The 20,110-nt window shown below is 31.7% G+C and overlaps 1 protein-coding gene and 1 long non-coding RNA gene across 4 annotated transcripts in view; one reads left to right on the top strand and one right to left on the bottom strand.

The window, feature by feature from the left end:
* LOC127734183 (regulator of G-protein signaling 12-like) overlaps window positions 1-5,564 on the bottom strand; it is a 66,099-nt gene extending 60,535 nt beyond the window's left edge. Inside the window, exon 1 of one of the 3 annotated variants that reach the window (XM_052243911.1) lies at window positions 5,547-5,563. The gene's annotated coding sequence lies outside the window, so the exon portion shown is untranslated. Of the gene's footprint in view, window positions 1-5,546 lie in introns of all 3 variants that reach the window. The other 2 variants (XM_052243912.1, XM_052243913.1) reach the window with 2 other exon arrangements.
* Window positions 5,565-7,808: 2,244 nt separating this feature from the next.
* Window positions 7,809-11,059, top strand: LOC127734208 (uncharacterized). The gene is made up of 3 exons (XR_007997468.1): window positions 7,809-7,853; window positions 9,739-9,814; window positions 10,769-11,059. It is a non-coding gene; the product is annotated as an uncharacterized LOC127734208 (long non-coding RNA).
* Window positions 11,060-20,110: the final 9,051 nt, after the last annotated feature.

Here is a 20,110-nt window from a genome sequence, read left to right on the forward strand (position 1 = left end):
ACAGGTCGAATCCTGAACAGTTGGGGCAAGTATGGACACAACATTCAAGCTTGATACAGCACTGAATTTGGATTGTAATTAAATATTTGACACAGCATAGGTTTCTGACACAGAATGAATGTGGTCTAAGAACTTAAAAATTTTTAATTTACCTTTTCAAACCATATCATTATTATTTGCTTTTATATATAAATCAGAAATAACCAATTTAAAATGGAAAATTTTAAAGAAAAAAAAAGTAGTACAATTTCAGAGAGATCCATACAATTGAACACAAGTTATTGTCTGGAAACTAGAAAAATGCTTATTTTTGGCCCCTTGTGGCCCCTTATTCCTAAATGTTTTGGGCAATTACCCCCAAACTCAATTCCAGCTTTCCCTTTGTGATATGGAACCTTGTAGTACAATTTCATAAAGATCCATACACTTACACACAAGTTATTGTCATAAAACTAGAAAAATGCTTGTTTTTTGCCCCTTTTTGGCCCCTAATTCCTAAAATTTTGAGGCAACTACCCTCAAAATCAATCTCAGCATTCCCTTTATGATATGGAACCTTGTGGTACAATGTCAGAGAGATCCATACACTAACACACAAGTTATGTCTGGAAGTTACAAAAATGCTTATTTTTGGCCACTTTTTGGCCCCTAATTCCTTAACTGTTGGTACCATAACCCCCAAAATCAATCCCAACCTTCCTTTTGTGGTATTGAACCTTATGGTAAAATTTCATAGAGATCAATTCACTTAAACTAAAGTTAGAGTGCGAAAACTTATGTGTCTTTGGACGACGACAATGTCATACCAATATACGACCGCAAAATTTTTTTGACAGAATGTAGGATCGCTATGTCTCGCTTTTGCGACAAAAGTCGCAGGCTCGACAAAAATTGATCACAGAGTTTGCTTTAACTGCAATATTTAAGAGGATGAAAAGCATGTACTTTTAGATTGTCAATTATATGAGGATCTAAGACATGCTATGTTTATTGATACATGTATATTGTATTATAATGATTTGTTTTTAGATTTGTCTAATGAAGAAAAATTTATATATCTTTTTAAAATATCAATATTTGTAATATTGTTGCCAAAACCTGCAATAACATTTTAACCAGAAGAAACAGTATTTCATATCATTAATTGCTCTTTGTAGTATTTCATATATTAATTAGTATAGATATGTATTTAAATAGTCTCTCACAATTCTTTTACGAATGGCACATACATACATGTATATTTTACTTGTTTTTATATAGGTTTACTGTATATTTATAGATATATATGTATCTTGTTTTAAATGTGTGTTGTACATGTATGTGGTGAGACTTTAATAAACTATTGAATCTAAATCTGTGTACACAATTTCAAATCATATTCTCAGGTATCCTGGTGAACAAAAAAAACCTGATATATCACTCTTGCATTTAATTCAGAAAGATTACTTTTTTGGCCAGTTGATAAAACAAGCTTGTCTTCCAAAATTTACTTGTAAATGGTTGCTTTTGGGAGTATTCTCTATGTTTAAACATTGGTATGGTATTTTTCTAACTCATCTTAGGATCACTTATTGATTTTTTATAAAATTATATGACACTGAAGATGAACAGTCTTATTTCATTTTCATATTATTAATAAATAAATGGGGAATGTGTCCATGGGATACAGATGATGCCCCCGCTTGCATATCATATAAAGTTATAAAGGGACATAACTGAAGAACAGTAAAGTGACGCTACCCAAATTTGTACTTGATCTGAGTTTTGTGGTAATAAGTATTGTGTATAAGTTTCATTATATTTGGTTGAGGCAAACATAAGTTAGAGAACGGTAACGAAAATTCAGAAATTTTTCCATCTGTAAAGGGGCATAACTCTAGAACAGTAAAAGTGACACTACCAAAATTCAAACTTGATCATAAGCATTGTATATAAGTTTCATAACATTTAAGTGAGGTTAACTTTACTTAGAGAACGGAAACGAAAAATTCAGCAATTTTTCCATTTGTAAAGGGGCATAACTCTAGAATGGTTAAAGTGACACCACCAAAATTCAAACTGATTTTTAATATCTTCTTTTTTTCCAATCAAATAATTTTTGAAGGAAGGTGTAGTTTATTTTTTTTATTGAAGTTTGACTTAATAATTTCCAGAAAGAGGCATTGAAGATGCACTTTTTCAACAACAAAAATTAAAAAACTCATTTTTATTTCAATTGGTGTTCATTTTTCATTGAGACAAAAAATTAATCCTGTATTCAAATACATGTACAAATACCATACACTGTTAAATAGCAATATAATGGGGAATAAACAAATAGATTTGTAGAAAATTGCAGAAAATGCCCAGGTTGGAGTTATGCATATTTGTCTATTGTTTCCAGCAAATTATTTATAATAACCTAAATTTATTGACAAATATCAGATGATTTCAACACTGATTTTAAATGTAAAATAAACCCTGATTGAATTTTTTATACATATTTTACTTCTCTTTTAAACAAAAATGCATCTTAAAGATTTAATCCTAAACTCATTCGACCCCATGAGATTTCTGGAAAATCAGACAATTTCGAAAATTTGCAAACATATGCGAATTATATGCAAATTAGTTGACTCTTGATGCTGTAACTGATGCTGTGCTGATCTATTAAACTATGTATTTAGATTTTGGGACAGATGGCATGGGAGGGGGGTGGGGTAGGAGGTGAAGCAATGATTGTAGATGGTAGATCTGTAGAGTTCCTCTGACTTTACAGGCAAAAGAATGAACACAGGAGGAGTATATACATGTATATATAGTTTCCATTTTTAATTCCATGAATCGTATAAATATGTTTGGAGAATTTATGGTAACACTTGAATGTTCCATCCATAAAGTTCTAAAACATAGACTCATAGTACCACAAATAAGTTCATAAATTTGTGGACATGTAAAAAAAATAATTCTGTTAACAGGTAAATTTTCATAGATAAAAAGTGCAAATTTCCCATCAAGTGCAAATGTCCATAGTTTTTAGAGCTCAAATGTCCTTTCATGTAACAGGTAAAAAAACGCAAACGTCCTGTGCCCTCATAGGCAATGCTCTCACTCACTCACTCACTCAGATAATCTAGTCACCTGTAACTCTACTTACCTGTAAAAATCAAACCTTTTCAAGAAAAAATATCTGGATTTATACATGTTGAAATAATAGTATAGCAATTCTTTAATTCCTGAAGTATGTAATATCATATATTTATCCCTAAGAACTAAATATGTCATTATTCATGTTAAAAGTTCATTTTTATAAACTGAATTACCGGTATGCCAAAGAAATAGTATATTAAAATAATTTCCCCAATATGATCAACCAATGTGTTGTACTTAAGAATTAATACATGTAGTTATTTATTCTGTCAAAAGAACCATGAAAATTTCAATTTTGACCACACCAGTATTTGCCAGTATTGACCACTTGAGGAGTATTGACTGGGGCGGTATTTACCACCCAACCTTGCAAGTAAATGTAAGATGCTGTTTCGTAACTGTCATCATGAAGTTAAAGATACAAAACAATGGAAAAATCATTTGTTTTAAAAAAATTTGAGATTGAATTTGAGTGGGCAAGAGAGGAATGTCCAAGGTAGGCAGGTGGAAATGACATATACTACATGAGTTGTAGTTTATAGATGGATGGAAGGATGGCTAGTTTGATATCCAGTGGCAAATTAAATGCATATTCAAGACAAGAACATGGTAATGTGAAATGAGTATAGACCCTGCTTTGTTCAAGACTGACAAGCTGAGCCGGATTTTTTAATGTACTACATGTAGATACATGTATTCATATAATAGTTATTGAAGAACTGGTCATTATCTTGATACATGGACTGCCCACAGGACAGTGGTATTGACTAAGACAGCGATAATGACTGAGCCGTAGGCTAGGTCATTATCGGTGTCGCAGTCAATACCACTGTCGTACGGGCATTCCATGTATCACAATAATGACCAGTTCTTCAATAACTATCATGTTTATTTCATTGAGGAACCATGTTTTTAAAAATTCTCATAAATTCAAATTGTTCAAATTGTTCAAAGCAAACTCAAGTTATTGTACGATTTCTATAGGAAAGAGTGAAGACCAGTCATAGTGATAACTATAAGTTACTGCCATTCATTTAAGTGCAATTTTTCAGTATATGAATACAAAATAAAGTTTTCTATAATTGTATAATTCTTGTTGTGGGGGTAGTTGTCGGAAAGTACGGCTTTTAAAACAATCATTTGAGTTGTCTGTAGCAGACGTGCCTTCCAGTTCAGCCATGTTCCAAACGTCTGAAATGCGATTGCGTTTTATTAAAGGGACATCACTCTAAACAGAGAAACCACGCCTCACTGGTCATTAAATTGTAAAAGTCTGTTAAGGACCGCTTTTCTGGTTCGTTTTTTTCTGTTAAAGGCCGATGGAATTTTTTTACTAAAGAATAAAGAATGTCATGTGGCCCCTTGTTATCCAATAAGAGAAGCTAATTCTTAACCGATATGAAATAAATAAAAATAAGATGTGGTAAAATTGCCAAAGAGACAACTGTCCACCAGAGACCAAATGACATAGAAGTTAACAACTATAGGTCACTGAAGGGCCTTCAACAATGAGCAAAACCCATACTGCATAGTCAGCTTAAAAACAAATGTAAAAGGCCACGAAATGATAAATGTAAAACAATTCAAACGAGAAAAACTAACGGCCTGACTTATGTAAAAAAAATGAACAAAATACAAATATGAAATACAGCGACAAACGACAACCAATAATTACAGCCTCCTGACTTACAATAGTTCACAAGGTAAAACTAATAGGCTGCAGGAAAACTTGGTACCATACCCAACACATTATTCGGACACCAAGCTGACCAGATTTTGCTCTTACTAATTAATGCCTGGGGCTTAGTGTCCAAAACCAATTTTCAAGTCATTGGTTCAACCCAGTTGGGGGTCAAACATACAACCTCTCGCACTTGAGGCAAGCACACTACCACAAGACCACTGAGGCAGTTAAAAATATAAATGATTCCTTTTATAAATAATTTGTAAATAATAGAAATGCAGATCATTATACAAACGAAACAGATGCGTTTATAAGTATATTTTCATTATATTATAATACAAATGTTACCACAAGAAACACACATAAAATTTCATTGTATTAAACATATACGACATAGTCATAACACATAGAGGAATGTCATTGTTATAGTTTACATTAGATAATTTTACAAAAGATATACATGTACGTTTGTAATTTGTAATTTTTACAGGGTTCCATTTCTAGTCCTTTATTTTACCTTTTGTGCAAGTAACTTCATTTATACACAGTACATGCGTAAGGGAAATGATAGTTAAACCGTTACAAACCTGTAAGCAGATAAAGTTTTTAACACGGTTTAAATTTTGAACACCTTTAAAATGTAAATTTTCTCTTATAGCTATACGTAGTCTATATGTAATTTCAAATGCAAAAAAGACGTGCTTATAAATCAAATTAAACTATCAATACGTACCTTCATTAATTCATAGCTGCAAAATCATTGCGTATATGTATATATATAGATGAAAAAATTATAGCCCAATACATGTTTTTGTTGATGTTCGTCCAAAATGGTTGACGGTGTGGTCACATGAACAATACATTGTCTCCTATTGGATAATTTAGAAATCCCGCTTTATGTTCAAATTTAAATTATTTAAGAAGCGAATGCTTCTTATTATGATTTTATTAGGGTGTAAAAGCGTTGACCGAAGCACATTTTGTATGAAGCGCGAAAGTAAAGCGCTTTCTGTATAGCCGGAACATAAGCGCTTCCATGTGAAAGATGTGCGCACGATCAATGCTTTTACAACCCTATACAATTATAAAAGCATTCAATTCATTGCCGAAACGATAATAGACATTTTGGAGCCCTCATTATAGCCAGAGACATATGTACACATGTGTATATATGTCTCTGTTATAGCCATGTTAAAATTAAAAATCTTCTGTCCCAAATGTTCGGTGGCCAAGGTCAAATTAGAGAAGAATTTCTTTGGATTTTACCTGAGACTACTACATATACACCTTATCTATGAGGCGCCGTTTTACTATTTATTCCTTATTTTCTGATATCAAAAATTCATTTTTTTGATATCAGGAAATCGATTTCTTGATATCAGAAATTCGAATTTTTTATATCAGAAAATATTCTTTATTTTTTTATATCAAGAAATAGATTTCCTGATATCAAAAAATGATTTTGTGATATCAAAAATTCGAATTCCTGATATCAAAAAAATCATATTTTGATATCAGAAAATATGAAATAAATGAATGATGGCTCCCTGTGTGTCAATAAAAGCATCCATGCTCACCCATGAGCCCAAACATCAGGAAATATCTGAAATAATGTTCCTGGTAGACCAATGACAGTTCTGTGCTGAATGTGATGCCAACAACTCCGAGGCTGAGTTTTTCTAATTCTTCAGATTCTGGATACATTACATTATTAACACCTATTCTTCCAAAACCAAGTTTCCAGAGTTATAGTACAACCCCTGGCACCACAGCAGACATCAACAAAAGTACAGTGCAAAGTAAATGGTAAGTTCAATTCTTTAATATTACAGTTTTGCATCTATGATATATCCCTCTTAAGAAAAGGGGACTGTCCGGCCCCTCAAACTTTAAACCCTTGAATTTCCTGTTCATTTTGGGGCCCTTTTAATCAATGTTTAAAAGTCACCAATATGTGTTAATATTAAAGTTTCGAGTCTTATTCCGTCAGTACAAGTGTTATTCGGATAATAATGGTGTAATTCAGTCATTCCTGTTACCCTTTATACAATGTAGCTTGCTGTTCGGTGCGAGCAATTTTTTTTAAGGCTCCTTGTTGAAGGCCGTACTTATAATTGCTAACTTTTAATACATTGCGTCTTGGATGGAGAGTTGTGTCATTGTCACTCATACCACATCTCATTATTTATGTTATTTGTACCTAATATAGAAAATATTTTTTTATATACATGTACTAACTACATGACCTGTCATGTCTGAATCATATGTGTAAATGTACAGTGTACATATATGTATCTGAATATTTTAAATTGATATTTTACCTTATTATTTATATGTATTTTTTATATTTAAATTACAGTATAACGTCAACTCCAAAACCAGAAAACAGAGGTTCAGAATTAAAATTAAGCAAAAAACATGAGTTGCCACTTCAAGAGCACAACTATGCAAGCAGTGCTTCAGAGAAATTCAACAGAAAGAAAGCATGTTCCAGAAAGAAAAAAAAACCTTCTGAATCATCATTGAAAACATCAGAAAATAATGATTTACACAAGAAATTATTTGAACAACCAGAAATTTGTGACATTTTGTCTTCTGAGGAATTCTCAACTGTTATTTCAGTTTTGCCAACAAGATCACGGAAAACTTTGGTTAACACCATATTACAATTTGCTGAAATTAAAACTCTTGTGAAAGAAGAACTATTTTCGGAGTTATCAAAAGAACACAAAATTTTGAAAAACAGAAAGCATGGAAAAATAAGCACATTAATGACAAAGGATTTTGAAGACTTCAAACAGTTTACTTGGGACAGTATTGTAAATAAGGCAGTGACAGAATTCCCTCTTCTTGTTGATGTTTTACTGGCATTTTTAGTCCCTGACAGTTTGGAACAAAAGACTAAAGTAGAACGAGTTGCATCTCTAACTCCAAGAATTGGATTTTTGTATTCCGTTCTTGCACAGGGCAGAAATCATGAACTGAGTAAGTGCAGAGAGTTATAAGCATCAACCTGTTTGACAACCTGTGTGATCAAAAGGTAATTTATTTGCTACATTTTGTATATATAGCTTGTTGATTTTAATTGAATGGTTAAAAAAAAATGTTTGTTTAACAACTCAGTGACTTACATGTACCAAATTCATGTATATACATGTATATGCATAAATGACATGTTCAAGTACATTGTACATGTACATACAATGTACATTAACATGCAGCTGACATACACATGTACATGTATATAATGTGTGAAACAGTGTGATGACTAATCTATTTCTGTAACACACATACATGTATATCAATCTGACACGAAATCAAAATTCAATAATATTCGAACAAATTGAGTTCTGAAATTTTGAAATACAATTTCTTTCTATTGTCAGATCAAAATTGTATGTACATGTAATTTGGACATTAGGTTGGGTAAAAAGTGGATAAACAAACATTTTTTATTCAGTTTTTTTTTATACCTGATACAATGTATGTGAACCTGCTTGAAAATTTAACCCATTGCCTTTTGAAATGTTTTAACTCACCAAATTAATAATTTTTATCAGAGGATTACATTCATACATGTATATGTACATGTATATGTATACATGTATGCTCAACAGTAAGTACTAGTCATGACAGAAAATTAGAATTATCATTTTAAAAATGTACATTCTACCTACGTACAAATATATGATGAAGAAAATTAGATGGAAAAAGCTCAGTTTAAAAAAAAAAAAATGCAAAATTCATATAAATAATATTTTCTTTCTCCCCTTTGGCAAAATGTTTGGATAATAATATTCGTGAGTACCTGTAAAAGAAGCAAAATTTCTAATACTACATAATTGTAAACATTACTAAACAAGGTTTATAGTTATCATGGTTATGTTATCTAACAGTTTATATGTTAAGTAATTTATTCATATTTGACATATATATTTAAAACAAATATCATGCTCCTACACATGTAGCTTGATTCAGGTAACGTTAATTAAAAAACAGCATGAGATCACACCTGGTTTTTGTATGTCTGTCCTTGGCTTAAGACTGTCATGACTGACACAATGTCTCTAAAAGTTATCAATCTCAGTATGTACATGTACATTACATGTACATGTATGTAATGGTAATATTAAAACATAAGAAGATGTGGTATATGATTGCCAATGCAACAACATTCCTTCAAAGACCTAAAGTAGTAAATATACAGTCATAAATTGTGGTTTGGCATTTCCAGGACCAAATTCATTATTCTCCACATTTTTCTCAAGATTGTATTACAAAATTCACAAAAATCAACAAGACAGAAAAGATTTTCACAGGCTAGAGGCTGGCAGTCTTGTGCTAAATTCGAAGACTTAATATAAAAGTTAATGCAATTACAGGTCAAGCTATGAAAGGCTCTATTAAAAATGACTAGTGTAAAAATGATAACATATATAAAACTGTAAATTCAGAAATAATTAAGTTTCCTGATAAGAAATTAAATATTGCTATGCAGAATAAAAGGTCAAACTTGAAAGCATTTGGGGCCAGCTGAAGGACGCCTCCGGGTGCGGGAGTTTCTAGCTGCATTGAAGACCCATTGGTGGCCTTCGGCTGTTGTCTGCTCTATTGTCGGGTTGTTGTCTCTTTGACACATTCCCCATTTCCATTCTCAATTTTATGCATACATGTATATTTGTTTTCCTTTCATGTACAATGTTGTACAGGTTGTATCTGACTTTTGAGAGTTCATTAATGTTTGCCAATATTTGTTTGCTTGCACAAATATGTGGAAAGCAGATAACACACAACACAAGCACAAGATTATTTGGTTTGAGCCATCGTGCTTACACATTTTTAATATTTTTTTCCGTTGATTTGCACATTAACCATTGTTAACAGCATTGCATGTAACATTCTCCAGTATGCTGATTATTTTTCAGGGACTGAATGCATGTATGAAAATTGAAGTTTTATTCATTCAAGCATGAATCAAAGAAATGAAACAGCAGTGAAGAAGTATGTATTTCTGTAAATTGAATGCATTAAAATATTATTTAAGCAATAATTCAAGGTCATGTAGCCATAATTTTTAGGTATATTGTACATAATAGGAGGCATTTTTATGCTGTTTTTTTTTTTTAAATAAATTAAACTTAAGCTGGCAATCATGAATTATATTTTTATTCTGATAGGACAATAAATGTCAAAGGTAATTTGAGTATGTCAATTATTTTTAACTGAAGCTTTACAAACAAAGCATTTGAATGACTACATACATGTAATGTACATAGTGGAATTAAATGACATTTGTTTTAATGTGGAATGGGTGAATACAAGATTTCTACACTGTAATACAGAAGTAGGTTAAACCGTTATGGAAAATAAGAATAGAGGTGCAACGTACATGACATACAAAGAAACGGTTAAATTGTATTGATATTAAGAGTAAGAACACTCTGAATAAGTTAAAATAAGTTTATATGAAAAAATATTTTCAAATAATTTAATTTTGGATGTAACGCGTCTTCTGATTGGCTGACGTTGTTTTGTTTATCAGCTCATAGACATAATTTTGTCATGTGACCGTGACGTCATCAACGTTTTTTCATGGTTTACTCAGGTTTAAAATGGAATTTAGAATTAAATTATAAGAAATGACTAATATTTTTTCTGTCTATTCGAAATAACATAAAAAATGTGGTGCACACTTTAAAATAACCCGCTATGCGGGTTATTCAGTGTGCACCACATTTTTGATGTTATTTCTTCATAGACAGAAAAAATATTACAGTCATTCCTTAAATAAAAAATAGTAGACACAAAAAATAAAAAAGGGGGAGGTCCACTCCACAAGCGCCTGTGGTTAAAACAGCCTATTCACCTGTGCAAATAGAATGAATATAAAAAATGTTGTCAAGTTGTTTTCATTGGTACAAAATCATTTTTAACAAGTGAATTTCTCATCAACAGGTATTTGACAGATTGCAACCTATAGGTGTCTGTTTGAGCTATGGTCATGGTTTGACCATATTGGACAAATTTTCTGGAAATTTCAACTCCGCTGTCATTGATGCTCTGAAAGATGAGAAAAGGATTCGCTTGGTAGGAGACAACATTAATTGGAAGACAAATGTTCATGACGAGAGACAAGACAACCATGGTAAAATGCATCATGCTTTTGGATCCGCTGTGATTGTTCAGACCCTATCTTTTGACAATATAAGCAGAATTAAACCTCAAAAACTTTTCTATGAAGTAGACCATCAGCTTTTCCTCCCTTCGTCGGAAGAATGGAAGCATATCAAGGAGGAATATGCCATACATATGCTTCATGTTGCCTTCAAACATATTCCTTACTTTAAGATTTTTGAAAAATTAATTACAAAACAGATTGTTGGTCAATATAGTGAGCAATTGAAGAAGAAAAACAAGGTTGTTCCTTTACCCGTGCTCCATTTGAATGAACAGAAATATGATGATGTTGTTCAGATTATGGACTATTATGAAAATTTCCTAAGTGACACTTATGAAAAAGCTGGATTGGACTTTAACAAAAATACGCACGTTCATTGTGGGGGTGACCAGTTGACGCGTGAACGGTATTCTGGAGCAAAGAGATTAAGATCATGAGCTGCCACACCATCCAATAGATTCGAACATTTATCTCCAATAACTTTCGAATTGTTTCACATGCAAATGAACTATGTAAAATTGATGTTCAAACGTTTGTATAGTGAAGAAGGACTGCAGGAACAAGGCACCCTAAAATGTGAAGCAAATAGGGTTCTAAGAACGAGTTTGAACCCAAATGTTAATGAGCATTTTGATGCAGATAAGGACTTTATTGTGTCATTCACAGATGCATATATTGTTGAGGCCATTACCCATTTTTTTGATATGGAAAGTGTGTTTTCTGCACCAAGAAAAAATGTATTACCTGACAATGTTTGTACAGAGGACCAAAAGAAGGAATGGATGATGGATATGTTCCAAAAAATTGTTGAAATCTATGTGTGGGATAAAGAGAACAAACAAAACCAAGAGGATAATGTTGAAGGTATGTTAAATCATTAATATACATAAAAAGTTTACAGAAATCGAGAAATGGAGTTTGTTTCCTTACTTCTTAATTTGAGCATTTAAGGTTTTATTTGAAGTCTTGAAATCAGTGGTACATTATACATTTTGTAGCTTCTTATAGTGAAATTCTGATATAATTTTAATATTTAATTGATCAGTAAACAAAATGGGCAAAAGGTTAACATGGTTAATACAGAAACAAATATTTTGAGAAATTAAAAAAAAATAATTGAATGTTGAATAAAAACAATATTCTGAATAGGAATTATGATTTATTAAAATCAATTTATCATGTTTATTCTCATTCAATTGCAATTTTGTGAAGATAATAAAAACTCAAAATAGGAAGAGAAAAAAAAAATTCAATGTAAATTGATTATTTTACACTTTTTATAATTTGGATAAATGTTTAACATTGTGTATATGAGTGTTATAAATCTAATATGAGAATTTGTGTCAAATAGGTGAATATGCCCCTTTAATAAATTTCGAATGTATTTTACAAATAATTTTATCATTTCAGTTGATGGTGTTAATTGTCATTCCAATTCAACTAAGTAATGGAAAGAGACGGTCCTATGTAATTAAAAAGGCACAGAAATCACAAACACCACAAGAAGACAAAGTGAAAAATTATGGACATTTATGTCTTGAACTTGGGTTACAGTTCAAGGCAATACTGGATCTTTGCAAACTGCCAGATAGGGATCGTGGTCTACGACTATTGAAAGTTTGCATGATACATTTCAAGGCAAACAACAACTTGTCCAAGTATGCCTATGAAATTTTAAGATTATTGGTTCATCAGTTGTGCATATTGTCAGAGCAGGAGGCACATGAAGAGTTTTATGGACTATTCGTGAACACTTAAGGGAAAATAGACAGCCATATACCATGTGATTTACAAATGGAATACATTGTGAAGTCCGTAAAACGTAACATTAAACACATGTTTTCAAATAAGACCGATAAAAACATAACGACAAGAACAAGTGCTCTTCCAGCAATAAAGGATATAGCTGAAAATTTTGACAAAACTTCAGGAGTAATCATCCGTTGTAAAAAACATTCCAGCATTGATGCCATCAAGGATGAATTGGACATAATATTCGACCTGCAAAATGTAAATCCTTTCACTTTTACAGCAGGCAGATCTCATGACTCATTTAAAACAATATCTAGTAGAATGGACAAGCTCTTGGATGTGCATCATTTTCATTCTTGGATAGAAAGCAATGTATACAAACATGCTACTGAACTCGGAAATTAATTCTCTACTCATCATGCTAACTTTAACATTTTTATACGACTGCAAAATCTTATATTGGTATGACGTTGGCGTCGTCGTCCGAAGACACATTGGTTTTCGCACTCTAACTTTAGTTTAAGTGAATGGATCTCTATGAAATTTTACCATAAGGTTCAATACCACAAAAGGAAGATGGGGATTGATTTTGGGGGTTATGGTACCAACAGTTAAGGAATAAGGGGCCAAAAATAAGCATTTTTGTAACTTCCAGACATAACTTGTGTGTTAGTGTATGGATCTCTGTTTGTGTCGAAGTATCAATCAGCGGGTGGCCAGTTAAGTCAAAATCAAAACAATGAATGCGAATTTAGTGAATTTTTCGTGTTTTCGTGAGTTTATTCTTCTTGAAATAGGGGCATTTTAACTTTACGTGGGAAACTAGAGTTCAACGACTACACATACAAGGTTTGGACTTGATTATTCTTTGGACATTCAAGTTTCAAGTTTCACCCCCGCAACCTGTTTTTGTAATGGGGTGCCTATAAAGTGCGAAAAGAAATAGAAACGAAAAGAAACGAAACGAAAAGAAACAAAACGAAACGAAACGAAATCAACATAAAACGAAACGAAACAAAACGAAATAAAATAACGAAACGAAAAGAAAAGAAACGAAACGAAACGAAACGAAACGACATCAAATTACGGATCACTTTAATTAATTTTTTTAAATCTATTTAAAAACAAAACTTAAAAAAGATCATAAAATACTTAGACAAATACAATATTGTATTACTAGTGTATGTGCCTTATTGTGGTTTTTCGTGAGGGTGAGGCAACACTGACTGGCCTCTCGGAATTAACGTTTCTACAGTTGTCATCCTAGCTGTTTAATTGTACACTGGAGCATCCAAGTTTAAAACCGACTAAGGCACGGACCATTTGACTTTTTTTGGGGGAGGGGGAGTCTGGTCTTTTCATGTGGACCGGGATTTTTTTTCGAACGCTACGCTGGACAGATTATTGTTTTCATTGTTCAATGTAGAAAATTTATTTGGGATTTTTTTTCTATTGGAAAAATGTGGGCAACTTGGATTTTTTTTTTTTAATCCAAGTGCTGGCTGGACAGATAATTTGTTTTACCTAAATCAGGGCCAGGATATTTTTCCCCAATAAAGTCAAATGGTCCGTGTCTAATCGTGTCTGTCTAGTATAACATATAGAGTTCATAATCAAATATTATATATTGTGTTTAAATTCCTAAACCACAGCTTGTTAACGATTACGCTGAATTTCACATTTTTTTTCCCAATTTTAAAAGAAATTGTATCAAACTAGACAATACTATTTATAAATATAATCGGCTTAATATTCAATTTGACTGATTTAAATTTTATTTCTATTTCGTTTCGTTTCTTTTCTTTTCGTTGGTTCCTATTTCGTTTCGTTTCGTTTTATGTTGATTTCGTTTCGTTTTGTTTCTTTTCGTTTCTATTTCTTTTCGCACTTTATAGGCACCCTTTTGTAATGACCTTGTTAGCCAATTTTCAACACGAAGTTTGCAAGTTTGACGTTTCAGCCATTTTAGCACAGGCACTTGTTTCTATCCATGGGAAGACCCACTATCAACGTATTTAAAAAAAAGTCTCGTAAAAAGACGAAATAGACGAAGTATTTGAAAATACAAGACATGCAATTTTTTTATTTGTTATTATTGGCTTTGAACTAGCTGTCAGTAACTGAGAGTACTCTCACATCTGTACTTTGTGTCTTTTTTGTTGTTGTTACCCTGCCACGTCCAGTCTGTGTTTTTGTTAGCTGTTTTTCTTCTTTATTTCGATCTGATGAGTCAAGCCCTTTTTGACTGATTTTTATAGTTTGTTCTTACACTATGTTGTGATGGAACACCGGTGTCCCAAGTGAGGGGGAGGGTTGAGCGCTCAAACATGTTTAATCCCGCCACATTCTTTATGTGTCTGTCCCAAGTCAGGAGCCTGTAGTTCAGTAATTGTCGTTGGTTCATGTCTGTCATATTTGTTTTTCGTAAATTGTTTTGTTATGCATTATGCCTTTAGCTTTCTAAATTGAATTGTTTCATATTTTCATGTCGGGGCCTTTTATAGCCGACTATACGGTATGGGGTTTTCTCATTGTTGAAGGCTATACGGTATGGGGTTTTCTCATTGTTGAAGGCCCGTACGGTTGCCTATAATTTCTTACATCCACTTCATTTGAACTTTGGTGGATAGTTGTCTCATTGGCAATCATACCACATCTCCTTATTTTATACTAAACAGAACTAACTAACTTTCTAAATCCGCAACATAAACAACGGGGGAAAAAAAACTAAAAACAAGATTACCAAAACACTGGGACTTAATTTCACAAAAACCTGGCTGCACACATCTGTTTCAGAGGTAACCAATTATTGCTTATAAAAGTAGCGGGAACTTATAATTGTTGACTATAAACCTTAAAATAATTAATATGTGAAATACAAACACACAAAACTTCTTATGACTGATGAAGCCGAACTCTGAAATATTCTTTCCTTAAACACGACCGAAACACCAGACCTAATGTTAGGGCTCATGGGTGAGCTCGGATGCTTTTATTGACACACAGGGAGCAATCATTCATATTTTTCTTATTTTCTGATATCAAAAAATGATTTTTTGATATCAGGAATTCGAATTTTTGATGTCACAAAATCATTTTTTGATATCAGAAAATGTATTTCTTGATATCAAAAAATTGTCAGTATTATTTGATATCAGAAAATCTATTTTTTGATATCATAAAATGGATTTCTTGATATCAAAAAATGATTTTTTTATATATCAAAAAATCGAATTTCTGATATCATGAAATAAATATTATTTTCTGATATCAACAAATCGAATTTTTGATATTAAAAAAATTGAATTCCTGATATCAAGAAATATTTTTTGATATCAAAAAATATTTTCTGATATCAGGAATTCAATTTTTTGATATCAAGAACTATTTTTTGATATCAGAAAATAAGGAATAAATAGTAAAACGGCGCCTCATACTTATCGCTATTTCGAAATATGTCCCGCTTGACATGTGTGTATATATAACACATGTTATAGTAGTCTCAGATTTAATAAAGATCTTTATTTACTGTGTTGTGTCAGAGAAATGTAATACAATCTTCTAGCTTCTTCTATTGGATGTCCACCCTATTTTCAGGGTCACCGCATCAAAAATATATGCACGGACGCCGGTTTATTTTAAAAACAATCGGGCTATGGAAAGTGCGAATCGAGAAATCCGTTTCTTATGTGAAGTAGCGATATTTTCTTTTGTAAATGAGATGCATTGTGGGGAATTCTCAGACGAATGTTGACATTTGTTGGAATAAAACAAAATTCATCAGAAAGTGAGTAACAAAAAATTTGTTCCGGCGTGACATTTGTTCCGCCAGAACTTATTTCATAGGGAATATGTTCCACCGGAATTTATATCACAGAAAATTTATACCCGGAATATATATTATAAGGAAATATGTTCCAGCACTGTGAAATAAGTGTCGGAACAAAAATTACAGCTCCATGAATTTTGTTCCAATATTAAATGTTTAAAAATAGTGAAATACGTTCCTGTGATATAAGTTCCGAAGGAACATATTCCATAGAAATCAATGAATAAGTTCCGCTCGAACCTTATACACAGAAAATAAGTTCCTTTGCAACATATTTCACAGCGGAACATTTTCTTGTTACACTTATAAATGATAATGCAAGCTGGATGCTGTACTGAGCTTGCATGGGGTACATTTGCAAGTGAAGGGATGACTGCAACTCTAGGAGCAAATTTTGGCTCACACTTATTCTTTTTAAAACATAGACGTATTTTTATCAGGACAAACATATATACAACTTGCCAAGTATTTTGAAAACTTGATCCCAAGTATGTTGTATTTATACGAGTAAATATGCATTTGCATTAAATAAAACCTATTTGCACGATCAGAGACATATAATACAAGAGATTCGCAACTCTAGTAGAGTCTATATAACAGCCAATGAAATGACGTGGCCACCGGAAAGCCGATTAATCCGATGGATTTATGGGTAAAAAACCGCTATTGTTGTGAAAAAGGTTCTACGCCTCACGATTTTTCTAATGGATAATGCCGATACCTTTCACAGCTAAAGCATGCAAGTATATTTAAAAGTTACAAAAAACTAATTATAATAATTTGTTATTGATAAAATGTGTTCTAATGATGAGATTAATCAAATACAAACAAAGTTAAAACTCGGCCCATTTTACTTCACCTATTGCCGTAGAAACCATTTGATCTCCCAATTTTTTTCTTAAAACTTGGAAATATGCTAATAAATATATAATTTTATGGGGCAATAACAGTTATTTCTAAAAATATCAACAAAGGTGACTATTATTTTGTTATTAATACACAAAGCCAGCTATGCTAATTTTATCAATCTGTTTCGTCAAAACTAGAAATTTACAAATAAATATGTCATATTATGGGGATATATATTACTCCCAATTTTTTTTCTTTTCTTTTCTTTTTTTTTTTATTAAACTGGCTAAATATTGAAATTGTTCATGCACAAATTTCCTTAAATCAGTCCTTCATTTTTGTGCACTATGAAATTTATAGCCTGCATTTTGTTAGACAATTTATTCATTTTTCATTCTGTTTATGGCAAAGTTGTTTATTTTCTCCTATTCTGAAGTCATTGTTTTTTTCTTCTTTTTAGGGTGCCAAAGATGAACAAATGCAGTAAATTTACAAAAGGAGTAAAATTTTCCTAGTAAAGGAAACCTTCTGCTGGTCGTAATATTATGAATGAGCTTCATGCATCTGTTGTCGTTTCAGACTACGCTTCTCATTCAAAACATGAACCTAATTCATTTTTAAATTAAAATCGTATTGAGGACATTTCAATGGTGACTGCAAAAGATAAATATATATATATTTGATAATAAAAGATTTTATTTACACCAAGGATTTGTATATGTATACACATAAACAATCTTACTTTTAAACTGCCATCTCTTTACCCCAGAATAAAAAGACAAAAACCACTACAAATGATTAAAAGACAAAAACCACTACAAATGATTAAAAGACAAAAACCACTACAAATGATTAAAAGACAAAAACCACTACAAATGATTGTCTCGTGGAAATAAGGTTATAAAATACTTTTTAAATAGTGTCTTCCATGTTGCTTTGATGTATGACCTCGGCTCCCACTTCAATGTTGTGTTTTTTATAGATTTTGTGTTGCTTCGAACACACGTATCCATCTATGTATGCAGTATTGTCAATTGTTTTTGTTGGTGGGTCTCTCGCTTATGTTTTCGTCCTTTTCACTGTCAACAAAGAGTTCGTTATCAGTTTATTCAACTAGGAGTATATCTAAGTCGTAACTATTAAGATTGTCATCTCACGAAATAAAATCGGAATTTTCCATATTGCGTACACATGAATGAAGCTTTATTCAAATGAGAAATTAATTGTAATTTTCTTAAATATTAATTCTCAATACACACTTCGAATATGAAGAAACCATAAATTTACCGACAATCATTTAAAAAACAACTCAATATGCAAGCCTATGATGAAACTGTCAAACAACACTTAGAAATCAAACATTTACCGACAATCCTACAGAAAAAACTCAATGCAAGCCCAATAAAAGATGAATATAAAAATAAATAAAATTTTAATAATTTATAAATATCAAGAATAAAAAACAAAGCCTATCATGATTAACAATTAATTAACAAATAAATTAAGTTTTTTTCCGCATTAATTAATTTTACATTTTGTGAATTGTATTTTTGGAAAGAGTGTGGACACCTGTGGTGTAACAACTTCTTGTTTACAAGGTGTCAATTAAAACTCATAATTTATAACATGTTCGTGATTTACCTGGTCATCGAAACCTAATATACATGTCACACTGTGAAATTATGTCTCCGAGACAGGTGTATATTCAATAGAAACTATTATGTAACTATCAAATGAAATGAACTCTGACACAATTTATCAAGTGTTAATTATTTAATATCAGTTTTTTTTAATACAATATCAAATTATGTCTCTTTTTCAATAATACAAATCTAAAATCAAAATTACATTAAAATAAATAATTATATATGTACTCAAATTATTTAATTAATTATGATAAATTTAACACTGAAACAGTTTATGTTATGCTTAAACATTCGTCCTTAATTCAAGTACTTTTATTAATGACTTTATTACCTAAGGAGATCTCACGAGGTTTAACTAGTGGCCGCGTGTTATTACGGGATTTCGCCGAGTTGCGAATCTCTTGTATTATATGTCTCTGGCACGATCTATAATTTTGAGGTGTCCAAATACTTTGACAATGATTACCAAAGACAGTGGAATTGCCATTGAGCTTATTCGATTGCATTCTACGCCACAATCACTTGTAATAGGATAATAATGCTATTTCTTCTTATGTTTCATTTAAATTTCAATTATTCATGACAGGTTCGATGGGACAGGCAAAATATAACTGAAATTTCGTATAGATGATTTACGTACATAATAAACCAATTATACGCTTATAAAGAAGTAGACACGATGCTCAATATCCCCTGTGCGTCGATCAATTTTGTGTTTACATTTCAATATTGCACAGTATTTGCTACCTATCAACTTCCGCTAAAAAAAAAATATCTGGCTAGTGTCAGTCTAGAATAATAAAGTGTTGACACAGATATATGTATCATCTGTCATGCCTATATGTAATTTTGATAGTTAAATGTAGTTGTTGAAATAAAAAGGAAAATACTTTATCATGCATTTATTATACAGAACATTCATAATCAATGAAATATGACTGAAGTTGAAGGGCCAAATAATCTCCTTGGAAATGACAGTCGATATGATAATGCTGTTACAACTGCATACCAAATATCGTTGACCTATTGTCAATGGTTCTCCT

The sequence above is a fragment of the Mytilus californianus genome, unplaced genomic scaffold, assembly GCF_021869535.1.
Source record: "Mytilus californianus isolate M0D057914Y unplaced genomic scaffold, xbMytCali1.0.p SCAF_3, whole genome shotgun sequence".
Taxonomy (NCBI): Eukaryota; Metazoa; Mollusca; class Bivalvia; order Mytilida; family Mytilidae; genus Mytilus; species Mytilus californianus.